General features: G+C 35.6%; 1 pseudogene; it reads right to left on the bottom strand.

The window, feature by feature from the left end:
* Positions 1 to 745: 745 nt before the first annotated feature.
* Positions 746 to 24,016, bottom strand: LOC112406772 (transmembrane protein 125-like; annotated as a pseudogene).

Raw genomic sequence — 24,016 nt, forward strand, 5'->3', positions numbered from 1 at the left:
GCAAGAAATGGAGAACGGGATCACCTGTCTCCTTGGGAGGAGAGTTTTTCATTTATCTTGTGTTTTTGTTTCAACAGCCACTATTCTTATTGCACATCTACCACATGTCCAATCCTTCCATGCGTGATGCCATTCAATCCTCACAATTAATTACCACAACCAGGACTATGACCACGACCCTCAAGAAACTGAGGCTCAGAAAGGTTAGTCACTTGTCCGAGTTCCCCAGCTGGTAAGTGCTAGAGGAAAGATTCTAATCCTGACCTGTCACATTCCAGAGCCCATGTTCTTTCCACTTAGCCACCAGTTACTCTTCTCAGTGAAGGGTCCTTGGTGCAGTCTCTGGTGTGCACAAATAGTCACTCCTGTGGAAATTCCTGATGGGTGTTAAAAGGCAGGGTTGGATTTGACGGGTGTTGGTAATAGGAGTCAAGACATTTCAGGGATCCCAGATACTTCTTGGCCTAGAGACTCCACGTACAGCAGACAGGCAGACTCTCACAGTTCCATGGACAAAAACTGGGGTTCCAAGGAGACATACATTCACCTTCCTGTGGTATGAATGTGTAGGTACCCATAGGCTCTGAATCACATATCATGCAATCCCACCAGAGGGCTATACAGTCCTGGGATATGCACCTACTCAAATACGCTCACCATCTTCACACACACACACACACACACACACACACATACACCACTCAGGATGTTGAGGCAAGTGATGGAAAGAAGGGCTCTGGCTAGGTCATATGAGGCTGGATGTGGTTGCATGACCCTGGCCAGCAGACAACCATCGTGAGATACTGAAGATGCTTCCATTGCCACTGTGGTGGTCACCTTGGGCAGCAGGGGGTGGGCAGGCAGCCACACAGAAGGGTAGGCAGTGTCCAATCACACCCACTTGATACAGCAGCAAACCCAGCAGCAAGAGTGAGCCTGAGGCAACCAGAGCAATGCCTACTGACAACATGGCAGCCAGTGGCCAAGCAGGGCAAATGGCCAGGCCAGCCAGCACCAGGATGGTGACCAGTAGACAAGGCCACCAAGCAGCACCATGGTGGCATCATCACCTCCACAGCTGTGCAGCTGACACATGCAGTTCATGTCCAGCTCAGCTGAGCTCATCAGCTGTTTAACCAGAACCAGAGGGGCCAGCAGACAGAGCACAGTGCCTACTACCAGCTGCTACTTGCTCAAGCAGCTGCTGGTGGGGGAGAGCAGCGCCAGGCTTGCCACAAGGCCTTCAGTAAGAGTGATAGCTCGTTCTCAGGAAGGTAGTCCACCTCTGAAGCCCAGAAGGTTCATGGACAAATGCAGAACTAGTATCAAGATATCCCCATCCTGTCTCAGGGCCCCAGGTTTTCCCAGCCAGCACCCTGGCTTTGGCATAACAAAGCAGAACACTGGGTGATCATTCAAATGTCTCTGAAGCCCTGCAACTTTATTAGATCTTCAGCCTGTTGAACAGCTCTGTGTTTTCACTACAGAAAACAAGGGCCTCTTTGTAAGATACCAAAGCTTGTTAACAGCCCTCAGTCTCTTACTATTATCCCTCTGCAGGGCATAAATACAACTTAGAAAGAACTAGCCAAGTTCACTGTCTTTAAAGGCATTGTTAACAAAAAACTTTCAAATGCCTGAATCCTCATCCCCTATCACAGCCTTGTTCTCCACAGAGACATTTTCCTGCCACCAGCAGTGAAATCCTTAGCAATTAACATTGCTTTGTACAAGGGAGTACCATTGCCCCACCTACCAAACAGGACAATGTCCTTCCTCTTCACCCACAGGGCGATGAGTAAGCCAGTCCTAAATACCTATCTTGTTTTCTTGGATAACTCCTGATACCACTTGTGTTATTTGGGTACTGTGAGAAGCAGATGACCCCTAGACAGAATTAGACGTGCAAATTTTTTTTAGGGAAAACATCTGTGAAGGAAACTGGGGAAGGAGCTGGAGGAGGGTGGGAGAACTGACAGTATGCAGGGCTGACCCCTGTGAGGGGAAAGAAAAGAAAGGAATGTCAGGTGCACGAGTAGTAGAGAATGTGGCAGTTTTAAGAAAGCTTGGCAAGGCTGTTGGTGAATCTTCAAGCCAAAGTTGCCCATCAGAGGAGTCCCCCATCTCCCAATATCAGGCCTGACTTAGCATCCTTCAGACCCTATAACAACAGGATTGCTGATTAAGCTAATGAGTTAGTGTTTAGTTTCATCAAAACTTAAAAGTAAAAAAAGTAATGTAGAGATCTTCATGGACTGTATGTCTTTATTTTGCTATGTTTGTGTCATTACTGTAACCCCTACATTCTCTTGTTCTATAATTTAATTTAATTAAATTAATTAATTAATTAATTTATTTATTTATTTTGCGGTACGTGGGCCTCTCACTGTTGTGGCCTCTCCCGTTGCGGAGCCCAGGCTCCGGACGCGCAGGCTCAGAGGCCATGGCTCACGGGCGCAGCCGCTCCGCGGCATGTGGGATCTTCCCGGACCAGGGCACGAACCCGCGTCCCCTGCATCGGCAGGCGGACTCTCAACCACCGCGCCACCAGGGAAGCCCTATAATTTTATTTTTATTAGCTCTTTGAAGTCCTCAAGAATTTAAACGTGATTTTGTAAATTGCTTTATGATTAAATTATGTCTACATTGTTATGTAGAGAACCCTGGATGAATCAGTCTGTGGGGGAGGAGGGGAGATTACAACTGATTTTTTTTTATAGAATATGCATTCTCAATTATAAATTGAACATAATTAAAATACTAAATTGTTTTGGTAAAGATTAACCAATCATCATATGGTACCGCATCAATAGATATATCACTTCTACAGATGCACAGCAAGCTTCAGCCTTTCCTTCAGTTTATCTGTACTAGCTTTTATTTCCTATTGCCATATTCATCTGTGCATAAAGCCTGGAGATAACTAATTTTACCTGCATCTCCATCTTTGATGGAATCACATCAGGCTGTTTTAATTTCTGTTGAAGTGCAGTGCTCACCACAATTCAGCATTAAATGTCTAGAGACAAGAGAGTGCCTAAATACTCCAAATTATCTCTGTTATAACTTATTTGAGATTATCATTTCACATGTTTGGGGTTTATTTTGTTACTTTTATGATTTCAAATCTTTCCATTTTTACCTGAGTCTCTCCTATATATGTAATACCCTATTCACATTATACATAAAATATGTTTCTAAAGGTCCAAATGTTTCTGGGGGGAGACACAGAGCACAAGGACTTTTGTAACCAAAGTTTTCTTCTGAGTGAAATTCACATGGATGTCTTTTCAAATGATTTCAGAGAAAACAATAAACCTTGTCAATACAGTGCAATTGATTCCAGTTGCCTGTTACTATTTTACAAGAATGGCCCATCTCTGAAGAAATTATCAAATCGACCATGAAGAAACCCACACTGACATTAATATTGGCATTAGAACAGCAGAAAATAATGTACTCTGCTCATTTTCAGTTGGATAGACACAGCCTTAGACAACAGACAAACATTTTCAGTAAATAGTATGGTGAGTTAATTTCCTTTGAATCCTTTATGAAGACAAGGGATTTATCACAAATGGAGTTCCCATTATGAGTCATGTTCTTTACCAATTCTCAGTGCAGTCTTTGCTAGGTTTGAAGTATACATGAGCCAAATACACTCCTTTATTGGTTGCAGTATACCTGCTTACCCTGTTGTCATCACAATACGGATGGGATCATGTAGAAAACCGAACAACCTATTTTTGGACTTTCAGCTTAAGTACTTTAGTAGAAGCCACTCTGATAAATGATTTTATCTCTCATTTTCATAGGTTCATAGGTTCATGCTTAGCCTTCAAGGGTGAAGGCAACTGCCAATCAAGGAATATACCCACATCCGCTAGAAGTATAGATATAAAGGAAGAGAGAAGATACCCACCCAAAGAGCAGCCTGAGGAGTAGAAAAAAGAAACAAAGTAATAACCAAAGAAAGTGAACATGTCTCTATGCCTTTCCATTTATTCTCACTTTATTCTTTATAATTAAAACCCATATGCTGCAATATGACATTATCGTGTTTCTGAAGATTCCATTTTTCCATCTAGATATAAGGCTCCCTCAGGCTGGCTACAAATTTAGGGAGGAAGTCTTATATGTCCTCTAAAGTAAAGGTCCTTAACTCAGTGTAAGAGAGTCATCTCACTTTCTAAAATTGTTTGCAAAATAGTATAAACATGCATTTATCTGAGGGGAGGATTCATAGCTCTCATCAAGTCCTTATCCAATCTATAAAAACAACTACAACATTAAATAACATTAAGGATTACTGTTGTACTTTCTTTGTGTTTGTTTGTTTTTTTCCTGCTTCCTGTCATATTTCTTTCACTGCTAAGAATTTCTGCAGCACTACGGAAGTACTTGCCTTTGAACTTAACCTGAAAGTCTAGTGCAACTTCACTCTTCCTCCACTCCAAATCTTTGCTTTCAGAAGATTCCTGTATCTCTATTTCGCTGAAAAGATGTCACGTGATGTGATCATTCCAATTTAAAAGTGCTTTTTCTCTGACAAAGGTAATTTCCTCTTTTTCAGATGACAAGTTCCTCATATTCTCTAATATTTATTTATCCACCCTAGACATCAATCACATTTCTTCTAGTTCCCCATGATCCCAGCTATTAAACTTTCTGCATTCCCTCAAGCCTCATCAATTCTACCTAGGCCTTAATGCAACTTGTTGAAATTCACCTTCTCCTTTCTTCTTTACCAATACATTCTTCAAATTTTATAACAATCAAAATGTCAAAGAGAATGAGTCCAACTGTAGCAGTTGTGGAGGAAGGCGCAATTAAGTTTCAGATTAGTCTGGGAAAGGCATTTCTAAATACTAATTATATATATATATTTATATGTGCATATATATATCTATCTCAGAAAGAAAAATAAGAATATATTTTAATATATATTTTTAAACTTATGAATTAAAAAAACTAAATTTAATGATAAAATACAAACTAAGAAAAATATTGGTAACATTAGAGTAGATACAGTGCTAATAACCTCAATATAAAATTAGTTCTTATAAATCAATAGCCCATGAAAATATGCCTAAGAAATATCCCAAAAGAAAATGTGTAACAAACATGAACAGTTAATTCAGATACAAAAAAAAATACCAAGTTATATTTGTGTTGAGCAAAGATAGTTTGAAAGCCTAATTTATAAGCAAACTTAGTAGGTAATATAAATGAAAAAGAATAGGAAGTTAGTTAAAACAAAAAACAAAACCAAACAAAAACAAAAAAAACTTTGATACACGCATACCACTAAACACCATACAATTTCAAAGTCATTTAAAAATACATCTAATAATCTAGAAAATACTTATATTATTATTTAAAGCAGCAGGTTATAAAACATTACTGCATAGCACCTTTATTTTAAAGCTGTATCTATATACAAATCTGGAAATATATAAAGCAAAATGTTAACTTATTTTATTCTCAGTGATAGAATTCCAACTGACTAATTTTCTCTGGGATTATATCATTCTATAATTTCTAAATTTTCTAAGGAAAAAGTTAGGTTTGTATGTTAGACATAAAAAAAGCAGAAAAAATAAATGTTATTTTAAAATAGATTACAAAAAGATGATTGAAAAATCTATGATTGAAAAAAGTTATTTTTAAATGGAAAATATTGTTGTTATACTAACTTATAAAGTCTACAGCTAGCAATAGAAAAATATTAAGGTACACCTTCTTGTTCTAAAGCCAGTGTTCCTTACAGATTTATGTAAACCTAAAAGGCTTCTGCTCAAAGTAGCTTATCACTATAAGAAAAGCAGTGATTTAATTTTAAAACTTTTCTCCATTAATCATAAATATTAGAGTCCTGGGGGGAAAATGACATGTAATTTTGAAAATCTGATTATCTTTGAAAAAGATAATCAGTTTTCTCTAATAAAATAAAAAGTAATTGACTGATTTTATAATTTTTTGCATAAAAATACAAGAGGAATGAGAAAGAGCCTTGTAAACTGCAAAATCAGTGCACACTTATTTTATTAGTTACAGTATGATATTTAAGTGGAATATTTTCTTCTTTTGTTACCTAGGACCTCCGATAGTTAATAACTCTCAAATAATAAATCAATGTCCTAAATGCTGTAGACATACTGCATACTTTCTGTTTGGAATTACTTTCTTGAAAATAAGTTACTTTCTTTTAAAAATAAACTGTCAACTTTTAAAATTAAAAAGAATATTTTTCTGGCATTTAAAAAATGCTATGCTTGGCACTCTTGATTGATTAGATTAGACAGACAGATGATAGATAGATATAGATATGACACGAATTCATATATTTATATGCATGCATGTTCACATTCTCTGCCAAAATAAACAATTTAAAATATCTGAAAAAGAGGTTGAAGATAATTGAAAAGAGAATCCTTCACTCCTTACCAAAAAAATGACAGATCTAGCATCAAGACACAGATATCCATTTTCTTGAACCTCTAAAAGTTAGTTGATAACAGAGCTTTGTTTTTCCCAGAAATCTTACTTCCTCCTGATGTTACAAGAACTTGATCATTTCCCACACTTCTAGAGAAGCTATGCTTTTCACAAGCTTTGCTGAAACTCCTCTAGTGGTATGAGCAAAATGACTGACATAGCTTGAGAAAGAATGCACAAAAATCCCTAGTGTGAGGTTGGCCATGTCCTCCTGCGGGAACAGTCAGAATGTGGCCCAGCTTTAATAGCAAAGAAGGAAATAGAGAACATACATCTGGGCAAAGAGCAAATGATGGTAGCAATTGTACCCTCAGAGATGAAGGGATTAAAAACAGCAGTGCCATTACTCAAAAATACCCATCAAAATCATGAATGCTAAGAAACCCCAAAGAAATTAAGAAAATCTAAATATCTCCCCAAAGGGGCACATAATTTTAGTGATAGGAAAACATTTATACTTTATTATTCTTTTAAAGAGTCCTGCTAGCAAAAGACATCAATATTTGTTTGAAAATAGGATGAAAGCCATATTTGGCAGGAGCACATGTGAAATCTTTCCAGAATGTATTTTTGTTCTCAATGGAACAACAAAACTTGATTTTTCTCCAATTTTAGAAAGGCATACACATATTTATATATGTATATGCTTGTGTCAAAGCAAATGAAAAGTGTAATTTTAACAGGTAGTCCTCCCTCCTCCCTCACTCAAGTCATTCTTTTCCCCTGACCAACACGCGTAAACACAATCAGTAAAGACTTAGACAGTTATGATAGCTGTATTGATGCTTTGAAGGACTGTTTGTGTGTGTGTGTGTGTGTGTGTGTGTGTGTGTGTGTGAGAGAGAGAGAGAGAGAGAGAGAGAGAGAGAGAGAGAGAGAGAGAGGAAAACTTTGTCAGGTGTCTTTTTTAAAATGTGCTTATATAAATGATATGTATCTATGAAAATATATAGTTTATAAATATTATCATGTTATGTCAACTGTCTGCAACTTACTTACGCTCAGAAATATGTCTTTGGGAACTTTCCATTTTAGGTACATATAAGTGTTCCTTTTAACTATACAGAAGGTCCATTACATAATACTAGCCGATATTTATTGAACACTTAGTATGTGCAAGACACTTTTGGTGGTTTATTTGTATTGTTTCCTTTAATTCCCACAAATGAGTTAGATGCTCTTATCATCTCCATTTTACAGATGAGAAAACAGTCACAGAAAAGTTCAGCTATTTCCCCAAGTTCACACTGCAGGGAAACAGCAGAGTTAGGTTTTTAATCCAGATAGGCTGATTTTTCTCTCAGTATTCGATATCATCCTTTATAAATGCCTAAGATTTTTTAAAGATATACTCTCATTAGTGGACAATTAGCTAATTGCATATTTAAAAAAAAGACAAAACATTGCTACAGTAAACTTCTTTGTCTTAACCCTTTATGTACACAAATGAGCACCCCCTGACGTATACATTTGGAACTGCAATTCCTAGTGGAAAGTTATTTGCATAGGTTGTCCCTTAGAGCTTAGTTTAAACTAGAGCCTAGAGGTTAAGACCCCTCAGCTGTAAAATCAGACAGACCTAGATTCAAATCTGTTTGTCTACTTAGGGGCTTTGGGGAAAAGGTCTCTCTGAACATGTTTATTCATATGTGAAAGGAGTATAATGACAGTACCTCTCTCAAAGTTTTACTAGAGATTAAATAAGTTAATACACACAAAGAGCTTAATCTAGTGCTTAGTACGTAGTGAGTATTCATGATCATTATCAACTTCAGTGGGAAACCTTCTGTGAACCCCACGTCTATTCCCATTTCATCCTGCAGTAGCTTATAACCCATACATTATTCCTCCCCATTATATTGTAAGCAATCACTTTTTATGTCTCTCTCTCTCTCTCTTTGGATTTCAAGCTTCCTGATAGAAGGCACTATAGTTTCTATATGTATCAGAAGTACTGAAAGGTACCTAGTACCATTCATGTTTTATGAATGAATGATTAATGGAGTTGCAGAAAATAGATTCCTAAACTCCTTCTAATTCTTCCCCATCTTTTTGGCTATCAATCTAAATACTCTTAATAATACTGATTTCTTTACATTCCTTCCATCGAAGCATACCTAATTTTCCTTTGTTATATTATTTCATGGGGCAATGTAATTAAAAAAAAAAAAACTAAAGAAAATGAAGTTTAACCAGCTGAAGTCTCTCTGAAATATATAGCTGGGCCAAAGCCAAAACAACCAAAAATATTTGACACAGTATTCTGATCTGACCAAGATATGACAACCACACAGGCTCCTGCAGGCCACAAAGTAAAAATGTGGTTTCAGCTCTCAGATTTCATTATTCACATTGATCAAAATAAGTGGAGAATGAGAAATTTCCATTTCACTCTGTGTTGTATAGACACAGCATAAGTTGTTGCAGTTTGTTTTATTCTGTTTGCCTGGAGGAAAAGTCGTTTTGCTGTTTTAATAATACATTGAGACGGTTTAATGACAGATGGGGTTTCAGAACTCTTAATCAGCTTGCCACGATAACTGGGGTAAACTGAGCCTGTGCAGCCATAACAAAGATGAAGAGAAATGTCACCTAACTTACAGTGAACATGCTAACAGAACTTATCATATGCTTTCAAATTGTTTCATTAATTCTGCAAGTTTTTTCCATCCTCTTTTCCTGTCTCTCTACTTTTTATTCTTACTTCGTTCATTTGATTCTACCTTTGTGTGTTCGTAACTGACTCCAACCCCTATATTTGGAAATTTTGCTTTCATTTGAATAGGAATTTGGGATTCATTCTTAGTAAGGTCAAACGAAAAAAATATCTGCAGCTGAATTTGTGTGCTGGCCGAAGTACAAAAGTGAAATGAAACGTAGGGAAAGTATCCAAAATGAGAATGAAAAGAAATACATGAGTGCAGGGAATTGGAAGTGGTCTGGGTTTCATCTGTCTGATCTGTGTAATTTCTCCCTTTTACCACTGTTTCCATCATCCTGTATATGTATGTTCCCTAATTTGTTATAAGAAAACTGTAAGAGAATTTAAAGGATGCAGTAGGGAGTTAGGGGCTGAGTTCAGTTCTCACATTCATTTTCTGTACTGGGCAGTAAAGGGTTCAGGTCACAGAACCTAGAGAGAGCATTCATCCAGAGTGTGATAATGGGATGTGGAGAGACAAAGCATAAAAGAACAAGAAACAGAGTTCTGTCCCTGACCAGATGCAAACTTGGAAAGAAGCTCTGACAGCTTCTGCCAAAAGAGCAATACTGTAAGGCACAGGCCAATGTCCAAATGGCCCAGTCAGCCCCAATCCTACCACCATGTACCCAAAACACCCATTAAAGGTTGGTGCACAGCAGCATTAATCCTGTGCCCACTGTGATGTGCTCCAACTCTAGCTCCAAAAAGCAGCATGATTATTTCTGACTCCTCTCTTACGACTACACTAATGAATTGTTCCTTTAGCTGCCATGTAAGATTTTGAAAGAAATAATTGGCTTACTATAGGAAAGAGAAATATTAAAATTGCATCTTCAATGTCTTAGAAAAACCTCCCCATGTCATAATCAAAGTTCCAAAACAAAGATATAATTAGTTGGAGCTCTAGTGGAAAATATGTGTATGTATAATAAAGTTCTTATATTAAGTCTAGTGCCTTAGCACTGCATTCTCAGCTGAAGGAGATGTCTCTATCTTGGTTTTATCAAGATGCTCTTCTCATGCAAGTTTCCTGGATTTTTTGCATCACCGTATAGTCAGTATCTATGACCAATACCAATCCATAACAAACTTGGCATTTCCTTATATTTGTGCTGATAAATATTTTCATAGAGCTCTTAGTATATCTTATAGTCATTGTTCACCTTTGCAAACCTCATGTAGAATCTGCATTTTTTTAAACCTCTGTGGCTCTAAGCACAGTTACTCCTAATTTGATATACCCACAGCCAAAATGCATTGTGGTTCATTAATTTGAAATTGGTGTTGGGTAAATGCTCTCAGTAACTTATTACTTGGACAAGGTTGCTTACTGAGTTGCATTCCAACTACCCCAAAGTAATTGATTATACTTAGTTGTTGGACAGTCCTCTAAAATAGCTTCCCAAATTGGCACTAAGATGTTATATACACATCTCTAGGTCAATGAGGTATGGTTTGCTAAAGCATTTCTTCAGCCTCGTACGTAACCATTTACAAATCACTAACTGAACACACACTTGTGGAGAGGCACTGGGAAAGTCCTGGGGCTATGAAGACATAGTTAATTCACAATCTGATGGAGAGAGAGATAAATGTGTAAACTAACGTGCATAACATGTGATAGATACTGTAAAAGGGATACAGCAGAAGAAAAAGGGAGTCGTCAAGTCTACTTGGAAAGAGTGGAATAGTCATTTCTACAGTTCAAGAATTCCTGGTATACCATCAAAAGAATATCAGATGCAGCTGAAATGTGTGTCATTAAACTAATATATTGAATAATGGACAAAATAGGATATTCAGTGAGCTCTCTAGAATTCTTCCCTTCTTTCTATTCAGAAATAAAAAGTGAATTCATAGTTTGCAAAATGTTTATCTCGATCAGGAAAATAAGGAAAAATATTTGTTTCCTAGTATCTCTTCTAGAAACTCCCACAATCTTCTCACCTTGGGTTGTGTTTTAGCTCCTGTCAGGATATAGCAAAGTCAATCTTTTCAGTGAATAGTTAATGGCTGTGCTCACCCCAGAAGCAAGTCAGGGAAACGTATGCATTTTGTACATTTCACCTGCAGAATTATATTTAGGGGATTAATTTTTGTATATTCTATTCTCCTTTGAAGTTATTCTTTTAAAAAGCATATTTTCAAATTCTTTAATCAATATAAAATTTTAAAAATTATACATTAAATATTCTCTGTGAAATACATCTTGGTGCTACAGCCCCTCGTGTTTAATCGTTCAAACAAATTCAAGATAAAATTGTAGAACTATAGTATTAATTGCAAATGTTTTCTATAAAAAACTTTTGATGATTTTCATGTTTTAAGATATGCAAATTCCATTTTGAGGTATCTTTTTTGTTTTTAAAGTAGTCATCAATAGAAGTAAGTCATTCTTAGTTGTCAGACACGCAAAGACTAGTAACAACATTTGTTAGCTGATTCATAGGATTCTCGAGTTAAAATTGAGGTGATTATTTATTGTATAAAATCTCTAAAAAGCATGAAATTCTCTTTCCTACTCTCATCTTCCTGAAGTCTATGAAAATTGATCAATCGGAATACCTCACATTCTACTTCCTCTAAAAAATAAAATCAATCAATAAATATTAGGTAGAACTTGTCTTTATTGCAGACATTTTATAATCCAATCTTAAGAATAAGAATTTTGATCTACAGATGATTATAATACCTAATGCATGGTCCTTTGTTTCATAACAGAAGGAACACAAGAATTATTTGACCTATATGGTCAAATGAAGTTTTTGAAACCATTAAATACTGCCTGCACTTTAGCAGAAAACATAGGAAGGCATTTCAAGGAATATAATCACTCATCATGCTTTCCCCTAGGACAACCACTATTTTCTTATCCACACACAAAAAAAGCATGAACAAAAGCACCAAGAAAATTTCGATTACTATCACTTTCATAGCAATGAAAATTATGATGTAACAAAAAAAGATAGTGAACAAATCACAGCACACATAAATGCTCAAATTTTTGCAAATCTCTTTTGTCCATTAAAGTTAACAAATAAATTTTTTTCATAGTAATAATAGTTACAGACATTGCATAAAGTTAAAATGTCCATCAAAAAGGAATGTTATCACTGATAACATGCACATGTTGTGTATGTTTTGTGTATTTCTCAGGCTTAGAAAATGCCATTGAGACTGTGGGGAAAACAGGGCTGACACCGGGAGTTATCAAATTAAACAAAACCAAGCAAATAAGTAAACCTTGTTAGTCACAAAGGCAGTGGGAGCAGCAGGGACTGGACTGGAGGCAGCGAAAGATGTGCTTTTTAATCTTACCTCCTACTTCCCCACAGGAAATATGTTGATTCTTGGTGCAATCGGTTCCCATAAGAACTCAAAGGAGCCCTGATGATTTCTTTACTTTCCAGGAACTACTATAATAATATTTTTTAATTATTACAAAGCTTCCACCCATATGCTCAGGGTGCTATATCAACAATTAAAGCATCATCGTAAACAATAATAATTAAAAACACATAAAGAGCACAGCACAAAACAGCCACAGAACACTGAGCACAAGCCGTGTTGAAGGGAGAAGGGTCCTTTTGCAGCGCTCCTTGTAATGTGATATTGCGTAGCCATTTTCTGAAGTTCAAAACCATAAGCTGTTCTAAAAGCATCCTCAGTTTATTAACTACAAAATGCCTACAGGTTGATCTATGGAACATGGCTCTCATACTTGGGAGAATTATCTAGTATCCATTGTCTCCTTTAAAATCAGAACTTTCAAAAAATAATGTAATGCCAATTAAAATGAGGAAAGAACCTGCCAACAGAGCTTCTGACAGAATAGAGAATCTTGGCAGGATTTTAATAATTCTGTCTCCTGTTTCATGTTCCTCTGGTTGTGATGATTAGTAAGTTGCTTAACCCATTTATGGTTTTATTTCAGCATCTGTGAACAAGGAGTAGAATTGTTTCTGGCACTAGAGAAATTGCTTTAAGTTGTACAAACTAAAGATTCTATTTCTCCACCAAGTAATTCACATAACCCTCCCCACAAACCTGATGTTTAACCAGGAATACCAGCTCTCTGATATGAAATACGTATTTTTTTAAAATTTATTTTAAGGAAATAATTCAGTGACATCTTCTTTATAGAAATGCCAAATATATTTTTAATAAAATTAACTTATTGAAGTCTTTTCTACACACTACAACATGAGCAAAGTATACATGTTTAGCTTGATAAATGATCAGGAAGTGAGCATACCTATATAACCACCACTCTGATAAATAAATGGAACAATTCCAGCATCACAGAAACCTCCTTTCTGTCCGCTCAAGTTACTATCTTACTTCCAAAAGGTAACTAGGAGGCTACCTTCTATGGCCATCTCTTTGTGCTACCTGGTTTTGATCCGTATGGAAATAGATCTCTACTGTGCCTAGTCTTTACGACTCTTCTTTTGCTCCACGTTATGTGTGTGAAATTCATCCACTATGCTGTGTGTAGCAGCAGTGCCTCCACTGACATTACTGTTTGGCATCACTTAGTGTGAGTATGCCACAATTGACTTGGTCATACCAGGTGTTCAGCTGCTCTTAGGAACATTCCCATACATGTCGTTGAGTGCACGCAGGTTTTCATTTCTGTTAGGTACACACCCATAGTAGAATTGCCTGGTCATAGAATTTGTGCACCAAAACGTTCTGCTTTAGTAGATATTTCTATTCAGTTTTCCAAAGTGGCTGGCTCGTTTTACATAACTACCATCTGAATGGAAGAGTTCTAGTTGCTCAATATCCTCATCAAGAATTTTTCATTTTCAGCTTTTAAATTTTTTAAGTTCATTTTAAGTTAATTCATTTGGTTTCATTTTTCGTATTACCTCATTAGGGTTTTAATTTGAATTTCTGATGACAAATGATATTGAGCAATTTAGTATATGCATATTGGACATTTGAATATCTTCTTTTGCGAAATGCCTCTTCAATAATTTTGCCCATTACTTTTAGACTGAGTTGTCTGTATTTTCCTTAATGATTTTAAGAAACTCTCTGCATACTCCTGATATGAGTCCTTTTTCAGTATTACCAACATGTTCTTCCACTCTGTGGTTTGTCTTTTCTCTTTCTTACTGGTGACTTAATGAACAGAAGGAATCAATTTTAATAAAGTCCACTTTAGAAGTCTTACTTTTATAGCAAAGGGTTTTTGTAGCCAACTCAAGAAGCATTTATCAACTCTCAAACCACAGACATTCTCCTTTGTTATTTTTCAGAAGACGCATAGTTTTACCTTTGCATTTAGATCTACAGTTCACGGAGACATGATTTCTTTTTTAATCATTTGAAGTAAGCTTCAATTTTAACTTTTATTTCCCATATGATGTCCAGTTGACCTAGAACCATTCACTGCAAACAACATCTTTTTTCCTATTGCACGGAAGGGGAACTTTATCATAATTCAAGTAACTATAATGAGGTTCTGTGTGTTGCTTTATTTATCTATTCTTACTTCATTAAATTCTGAATAATTCCTGAATTACTAGAGTTTTATAAGTCTAGATATTTGAAAATGTCAGATTCCCCACTTTATTATTTTTCAAGATTGTCATTTCTATTCTAGTCTTTTGCTTTTCCATATATAATTTAGCTTCAGCTTGTCAGTTTCCACCAAAATATTTTGATTGGAATTCCATTAAATGTATAGATCTATTAGGGTATATTTGATATTATTACAATATTGAATCTTACAAACCATGGATATGGTACCTCTCTCCATTTATTAAGTCTTCTCTAATTTCTCTCATGTCTAGCAGTTTTGTTTGTAGATAGTTTACATATGTTGTGTCAAATTTATTCCTGGTATATAATGTATTTTAAAGCTATTCTAAAAGTTATAAGTATATAGTTTTTATGTTCCAAATTTTTCTTATATTTAGAAATAAATCTAATGTTTATGTTAATATTGTATACAGAAACATTGCTGAATTTATCGATTAATTTTACTAGTTTTTCTAAATTATATCATATGCAAATAATGACAATTTTTTTCTTCTCTTCCAATACTTTTCCTCTTTATTTATTTAACCCCATTTCACTGACCAAGATCCCCAGAAAAATGATGAATAGAGGTGGTGTTAGTGGCATTCTTATCTCATTTGTCTCAAAGGGCAGCTTTCAATATTTAACCACTAAATAGGATGCTTGCTAGAGGTTTTGTTGATATCTTTTATGAAATTGAGGAAGTTCCCTTCTATTCCTAACTGCTAAGAGTTTTTATCATGAAAAGGTGTTGGACTTTATCAAATACCTTTTCTGTATCTATTTTAATGACCATATATTTTTCTCCTTAATCCTGTTAACTTAATCCTGGGAAATTACACTGATTGATTTTTGAATGTTAATCTCAATGTTGAATTTCCAGAATGAACATGCCAAATAATTTTCTTTGCATTTTCTATGAGACTTTCAAATAAGAGAAAAATGTTTCATTGCAGAATTAATTGTGCCTTTAAAAATCTGTCCTATTTTCAACAATTTCTGACACCTTTTTCTAAGGCGTTCAAAGTTACCGCCAGACAGAGTTAACGTCACTGGTTTTCATTTACCCTCAAGCATGCTTTTGTAATGATCTGGGAAATTCACATTTTCTTTGTCCATTTCAGCTCCTATAACCTAGAAATCAGTTTCTGAATATCTTAATATAGGAATAAATATTAAATATTGTATATTTATTTTATTGTAGGAAAATGGGTTACTCTTAAACCAGTGATTTTTTTTTAAAACATTGATCTAATAACTGGTTTGAAATGATACACACATGGCCTTTGTAATAATCAGTTCTGGGGTCCCCTTTAAAACACTGATGAAGGCCTTTATAATAAGTCAAAGTTGTCTGAGCTTTCTCAGATCTCAGAGTAGCAACGTATGCTTCAGCCCCTTCTTCCAACCTATCTTACACTTCTAGATGGCAAGTTTCATGCAAACAGGAAGATATGGTTTATGAAAAGTCCATATAAAAATTTTAAAAATCACACAAATATGTGTAGCCTTAATCACTCTAAAAACACATATTTCCTTCTACTATACCGCCAACATTTGGAAATGGAAATGCTATATACTAAGTACCATAGTATGGGAGTACTTAAGTTGGAAGAGACTTGGCTTTTCTAAAAAGTATTTGGAAAAAAAAGGTTTAATTATACAAAAGGAGCAATAACTAACCAGGAAGTGGGTGAAAGAATTTAAAAGCAATCCATTCAGAATTTTAGAATTGCCCCACATTTTAGGGGAGGCAATTAATAGCCAGTATTTGGGACTCCAGTAATGTTTCATGTTCAAGTAGAAAAATGTGGAAACTAAGCCAAGATGTTAGTCTGGGAAGCAGCTGCAGCCCATTTTAGAAGTACACACAGGCGGGCAGTCCATCAATGCTGTCACTAAGATACCAAATTTAGCATAAAACAATAAAGCTTGGAAAAAAATCTAACAAAAACTTGGAAAAAAATCTAACAATCATCTTCACTGAGAACGTAAAGCTTGTGATAGGTTTGCTGTAATATGTTCATATGATTTAGCTCAGCTAAAACTTTTTTTTGTAGTAAAATACGTGGTTTTCTCTGTCTTCACTCTTTGAAGTCTACTAGCATAATCCATTTTACCTAATTTATGAGAATGTTTAATCAAACAGGATTTTGAACTTTTATTGTACCCTTCAAACAATGTCTGAGGATCATCTCCAAATGTTTTGAATTCCTACCAAGTAGCACTGTGCCTGCCATTTCCAATATAGGTAATAAGAAACCCTTATTATGTGATAAATAAATGTTTGATTAAAGAATGAAACAATTCAAATTTTATCTTTCAAAATCCTGATTGTGAATAGTCCATGGATCAAATTCATTAGCCTATATGAGAAAAAAAAGTTCATGTCTTTACTAGTACCTCTCATTTGTTACTACTAACTTTTAGGCAACCTTGGAGTCTGGGATCCATGCTTGAAACTATGTTACTTTAATAATGGAAGTAAAACTTTCCACATACTCTGAAGATAAAACATTATTAAGGTGCAAAAATAAGAATCTTTCCCAAAAGAGAAATCACATATTTGGGGGATATTATTTTGCTCCAGTTGGCCTTACTAATTTTGCACTCAAATGTTACTTTTTTGTGTTACTTCTTATTCTACCCATGCAATTTCTAGTGGGGCACTTCATGAAAAGGCTTTTTCCAAAAATTGAAGTAAAGAGGCTTACTTTTTATATGAACACTTCCTATAATAGCTTTATATTGTACTTTCAGAAATATCTTGATAAATAAAAATGATTAGTTTCATGGCCTTATTTATTAATCATAGGCATCCTTTAATTATCTTCATGCTATATTCATTGATAGCAAATTGCTTTCCTCAGATTGTATAAAGCAAAAATGGCCAGTGTTCAAGCACTCTGAATAAAATATAAAGGAATATGACATCACCTTAAAAGAACAAATGTGGTTCATAGCAACCAACATGGCAGGATTGCCACTGTCATCTTCACAACCAGTGGCTCCCTTGTCAATCCTTCAAATATTCCAGCATTTTGTTTTCTTTAATTATTAATTTAAACAATGAAATAGGGAGGAAACTTTAGCCACTTCTACAAGCAAAGCATAAAAAAACTTCTAGGTCAGATTTTGTTGTTCTTCACACATTTCTCTCAACTTGGTTAAGAGCCTTGGATTATGGAGTGAGAATGGAGAATCTTGCTGGGAATTCTAAGTTCTCTCAATAGCAAGCGGAAAAGTTGATATGTAAAATTCTTTATTAACTAACCGGAATCATCTAAAAATCAGCATGTCACATTCATAATTCAGTTCAGAAATTTAGAGCTAGAGATAGGGAGCATTAACACTTGAGAATCGCACAAAGTACTTCATTGGGTGTTCAGTCTGTTTGTACACAAGAAAAAAGGGGCACTTCTAGAAAAGAGAAAGTTTTTCTACTTCCATTCCCTGAAAGGATAAATGTTCTTAATTATATCTGGCACTACGTTTGAATGAAACGTGCCATGTTACTACATTTGAAATGTGTTTTTTTTACAGTGTTAGGTTGATGACATTTTTAGTCTTGGAGTTTATTTTTCTAGAAAGTTAGCAATCTAGAAACAACTATGAAGAATCATAGACTTTTTAACTGAAGAGAGGTTATAGATTAATTCAAATAATTACAACCATACTTTAACTTGTTACTTGAATTCATTAAATGTTCATTGAATGGAATTCTAAGTTGAAATATCTCAAAATAATTCACATTTTTACTCTTCTAATGACATCTCCTTCTCCCAGGTGTGAACAGACCTAATATGCAATAGATAAAATTTATTTTATTGTGTACACTATATACTATATAAAGCATCTATAATCTATGTGTAAGAACAACATTTGTATAAAGTACACATTCCAAGGAAATTCCCTGGTGGTCCAGTGGTTAGGACACGGTGCTTTCACTGCTGGGGCCTGGGTTCTATCCCTGGCTGGGGAACTAATATCCATAAGCTGTGTGGTGTGGCCAAAAAAAATTAATAAATACATAAAATAAAAATGTTATTAAAAATAAATTTTAAAGAAAGTACACATTCCAAAGCATCATAACTCAAAAATTCCAATTCATATAAATGTAAGCTATACTAACATTATTCAATTATTTTCAAAGCTATTAATATAATTTATGCAAATTATGCATGTTTATAGAATATATTATATAAATATTAGAAATAAGTATATAAATATTAATATATACAAAATATATTCCTAAATAGATTAGGATTTTTTATAGATTCTGTTATAGCAATTGAAAATAAAACAAATTATGCTCAAAAAATTGAGAAGTGGTTAACAAACTGCATTTCACGATATCTAGAAATAATCACACTCACACATATGCCCAAATATATAATAGTATTGCTTTATCAGTGTTTTCATCTTAATGCAATGATCTTATTACTAGAAAACTGTGTATTCTCTAGAAAGCAGATGTTTCCTACTTTGCAATATGCATCCTTTGAACAAGTTCAATATTCATTAAAGGTGAATTCTATTAAATCCAGATGTCCCTTATGATTTATCTATTACTCTTAATCTCATAGTTAAACACTCTGTTTCTTATACTCCTGTATCTTTTTCACATAGTTCTCATAGTTTCACATAATTACAGACTGTTACAGGCTGTAACTCTGTCCCCTTTTGTTTACATGGCACCTAGTGGATGTTCAATACATGTTTTTAAAATAGTATTTAATAAACTATTCCATTTCAGAAACTCAAAATATTGACTTCCTGATGTAACCTCTCAGTGTGTCATTTATCCATCCATTCTTTTACATTCTTCTGCCATTATTTCATACGTAGAAGTCCCTCAACTTACAGTTTTGCCCATGCTGAATAATGCCATCAGAATAATGATTATGAATCAATACTGTCATCATACCATGCTTCTACAATAAAAATCATCAACACTCCCTATTGCTTATAGGATTAATTAATTAATTCAATCAAAAAACACAACTATTGAGTGTTTTCTATGTACCAAAATATTCAAACTTCATGAAGTGGAATATAAGTCCCTCCGAATTTGGCTGTAATCAACATGCTCAACAACATCTTCAAACTCTGACCCTCTTGGATCTTACATTCTAGCTTAATTTTTTTCTTTTCTTGCCTCCCTTATACATAGCTTGTGCCTTCCTACTTTCCAAATTTTGCATGTTAAGACTGCTCTTTTCTTCATGGTCTACCCTAGCTTTTAAGACATAATCAAATTTTTCCTCTTTTATGAAAATTTCACAAACCATTCCAGATATGAATAATTTATTTTCTATTGTACAATTTCAATTATCCTTTAATTACAAGCTGTCTTCCAAAATATTTAATTTTATTGTATCGATTTTTTTTTTTTTTTCTGTACGCGGGCCTCTCACCGTTGTGGCATCTCCCGTTGCAGAGCACAGGCTCCGGTCGCGCAGGCTCAGTGGCCATGGCTCACGAGCCCAGCCGCTCCGCGGCACGTGGGATCCTCCCGGACCGGGGCACGAACCCACGTCCCCTGCATCGGCAGGCGGACGCTCAACCACTGCACCACCAGGGAAGCCCTGTATCAATTTTTATTAGGGAAATCAGCATTATATAATGAAAAAATTAAGGGCTTTAGCATTGCTCATATTTAAGTTCAAATTTCCAGTAAGCTACATACTAGCCAGGTGATCTTGGTTAAATTAATTTCTGGATGAGTTTCCTATCTCTAAAGTAAAATTAGTAATAACTACTTCCTAAAGTGATGGTAAGAATTCAGTGAAATAGCATTGGTACTTACTATGATTTCCTACAGTTTTGCATTTTTAAAATATACTTATGTTTACTAATTCACAATTTGCAAGCCCTTGAGAGCCAAAGGGCTTTATTATATTTTACTATGTACACTATTGTAAAGAATAGAATCATAGGAAACATTTCTTTAATAATGGATTTTTTAGGTCATTTTCCTATTAATACACTTATGGAGAAAAAATAAACTATGGATATAAGGACATGAGTGGAAGATGATACCTTATCATTTAACAATTCATGCTAAATTGTACATGTGTGTGCATGTATGTATGTTATTTTACATGTGTTTAAGTTTATATATTATATATAATATACATGTATACTTGTATATATAGGTATGTACAATATATAAATACACATACTCTCAAACATGTATATGTGTGTGTGCATATATATGCATACATGCACACACACATATATACAAAAATAATTAAGCCAGATAGGAAATTGAGTATCTTGGGTTGAAATATTTCTACATAGCACAGTTCTGTTGGATATGCATTTGGAATTACTAATGCACTTTCTCAGAGAGCAATATATCAACATTCTAAGGCAGATTTCAAGCCTTTAGTTTGAAGAGGGCTCAAAATGTGTACTTTAAACTGATCAGTTTCAATTATATTAAAGGAAGATCAATAAGTCAGTAAAATATACAAAAATTATTTCTGAGATTATACTAATTAAAAACTTATTTCTGGGCTTCCCTGGTGGCGCAGTGGTTGAGAGTCCGCCTGCAGATGCAGGGGACACGGGTTTGTGCCCCGGTCCGGGAAGATCCCACATGCCGTGGAGCAGCTGGGCCCGTGAGCCATGGCCGCTGAGCCTGCGCGTCCGGAGTCTGTGCTCCGCAACGGGAGAGGCCACAACAGTGAGAGGCCCGCGTACTGAAAAAAACAAAAAAAAAACCCACTTATTTCTCTAAATATTTGCTTTTAAAGAGCATTTCTGGATTTAGGTGGAATTTTAAACAATCTTACATTGCATTATTAACTTGATTAAAGGAGCATTCCCATTTTTCCATATTTTATATCCTACACTGAATTCCAAGCACACAGTTCTATGGCAGTGCCCTTCACTTGTTCTTTCCAGTTGGAATGCATGGCTAATCTCTTAGGGGAATGTTCTTGCTATTTATTATTGATTTTACAGTTCAAAAATGTAAGTGGGCAGTGAATGGGCTGGATTTCAGATTAGGGAATAACCACTAAGAAGAAGAAACCAGTTGGACATTTGTGATAAATTGCTATTTTCTGTCTGAATTTTATACCTAGTTATAGGTAGTTTACAGAATTAAGCTCCATATGGACAAAATGTTACTAAGGGGACTACGACATAACCTGTATGTAGTTACAGATGCTTCTCTCACTCTTTCGGGACACATTTTAGGAGAAACATGGCATAATCAGGGATTTAGAAATAATGAAAGATTTGGCTTTCATCTGTTTTTCATGGATTTACCAGAGCTGAGATAAGAAAACAAACACACACAAATGTTAGCTGTAATAGCATTAAAGCAGACTAAACAAATGTTCCCTGAACGTGTTTACACACACACAGGCACATACATGCACATAAACACATAAAACGCTGATACCACCACCACTAGCAGCAGTTAATTCCCAGTATAGAAATAGTTTCAGTGCTTTACAGTATTGGAGAAAAAAAATGATCTGTTATAAAAGGATCTTGATGAATTCCCCAATTGTATGGATTTTTTTGGCTTTATATTATCTAAGCTAAACTAATGCAGATGTCCCAAGGGCTGACCTATCAGGAATCTTCCAAATTGTAATAATGATTTGGGGTTATACATTACTATTCTTTAAAATGTATTATAAATAACGTATCGGCCAATGTTCATCCAGGAAACTGAAACCACTAAGAATTTGAAACTGATAAAATTTAACGCAGGGAATTGGTCATACATATGATGGAAGAGCTGAAATGACCAAATAGGGGAGAGGAAGCAACATTAAGATTAGCAAAAGCATGAACCCACTTCTACCCACAGGCTCAAGAGATAATACAAAGGAGTAGATGATATTATTTGGGCCCAGGGCCCTAGATTACAAGGAGTCTGGGGCCAAGGTGGACCTTTCTAGCAGGAGCTGGACCAATGAAGGAGATACAGCTATTGCTAGAGAAGCTGCCTGAAGCAGAGAGCAAAGGGGAGAAATAATCTAGATTCTTCCTTCTGGGGCCTTCCAGTTGCCAACCTGTAACTCCCATTGGCTAACCCTGGCCAGAAGGCAGCTGACACAGGGGAAATACCTCCTGGTGGGGCAATCCTCCCATGATTTTCCTTTCTGAGGAAAAAAAAAAAAAAAGAATTGATCTGAGAGTAAATACGTCCAGGATCAAAACAGATTATATATATATATATAATTTCTACATAAAAAAATTTTTTTATTGGAGTATAGTTGATTTGACGGCAAAGTCAATCAGTTATACATATACATATATCTACTCTTTTTTAGATTCTTTTCCCATTACAGAGTATTGAGAAAAGTTCCCTGTGCTATACAGAAGGTCCTTATTAGTTATCTATTTTTTATATAGTAGTGTGTATATGTCAATCCCAATCTCCCTATTTATCCCTCCCCGCCCCTCCCCCCGCCCCACTTTCCCCGGTAATCATGTTTGTTTACTACATCTGTGACTCTATTTCTATTTTGTAAAAAAGTTCATTTGTACCATTTTTTTAGATTCCACATTTAAGCAATATCATGTGATATTTGTCTTTCTCTGTCTGACTTACTTCACTCAGTCTGACAATCTCTAGGTCCATCCATGTTGCTGCAATCATTTCTATATTACATTGTCAAATGTCAAACTATTTAAAATTCAATCTACTATCTTGAAATCCCAGATTTATGTAGAATTCCATCACCAAACTATAAAAAAAAAAAAGAAACAAAACACTTTGGAGGTTAAAGAAAAATTGTTTGCATTGCCGAAAAGCTTAGACACTTCTCAACAGGGAGAGGTCAAGATGGCAGAGTAGGAGGACACTGGGCTCACCTCCCCTCATGAACGCATCAAAACTACAGCCACATACAGGGCGACTCTTGCTGGAATCCACCTGAGGACTAGCAGAACAGCTCTCCTACAACCAAGTAGGAAGGAAGGAAAAACGATCCGATTGGTATCCACACCACTAGTGTGGGACTCAGAAGAGGAGGGGGATATCACAGGCTCAAGCATCTTCCCTGGGGAGCAGGGGTTCAAGCCACATATCAGGCACCCCAGGCCTTGGGGCTGACATCGGAAAGATGAGCCACCTTAGCTGTTTGAAAACAAACGGGACTTACTGGAGGCCAGTAAGAAACCAAGAGTCTGCTCATGAAGATCTTGCACACAGACTTGCTGGCTCCCAGTCACAGGGCAGAACAGCAGATTGAAAACTGGGGCTCTGGCCAGCTTGCCAGGACTACCCCAGCACAGCCCCTCAGCCCACAT

The sequence above is a fragment of the Neophocaena asiaeorientalis genome, unplaced genomic scaffold (assembly GCF_003031525.2).
Source record: "Neophocaena asiaeorientalis asiaeorientalis breed wild unplaced genomic scaffold, Neophocaena_asiaeorientalis_V1.1 scaffold93, whole genome shotgun sequence".
In the NCBI taxonomy this organism is placed as follows: Eukaryota; Metazoa; Chordata; class Mammalia; order Artiodactyla; family Phocoenidae; genus Neophocaena; species Neophocaena asiaeorientalis.